Raw genomic sequence first — 229 nt, 5'->3', positions numbered from 1 at the left:
CCAAAACTTCCTCAAATTAAACAGTAATAAAACCAAGGTTCTCCTCATTGGCACCAAAGCCACTCTTTCCAAAACAGACAGTTTTTCTCTAACAATTGACAACTGCTCCGTCTTACCAACCCCCAAGGTTAAGAGTCTGGGTGTCATCATCCTTTCAACCCCATATCAATAACATTACCCGGTCTTTCTACTTCCACCTACGTAACATCAATCGCCTCCGCCCCTCCCT

Source organism: Etheostoma spectabile, chromosome 8 (assembly GCF_008692095.1).
Source record: "Etheostoma spectabile isolate EspeVRDwgs_2016 chromosome 8, UIUC_Espe_1.0, whole genome shotgun sequence".
Classification (NCBI taxonomy): Eukaryota; Metazoa; Chordata; class Actinopteri; order Perciformes; family Percidae; genus Etheostoma; species Etheostoma spectabile.
Note: the sequence above shows the minus strand (reverse complement) of the source record.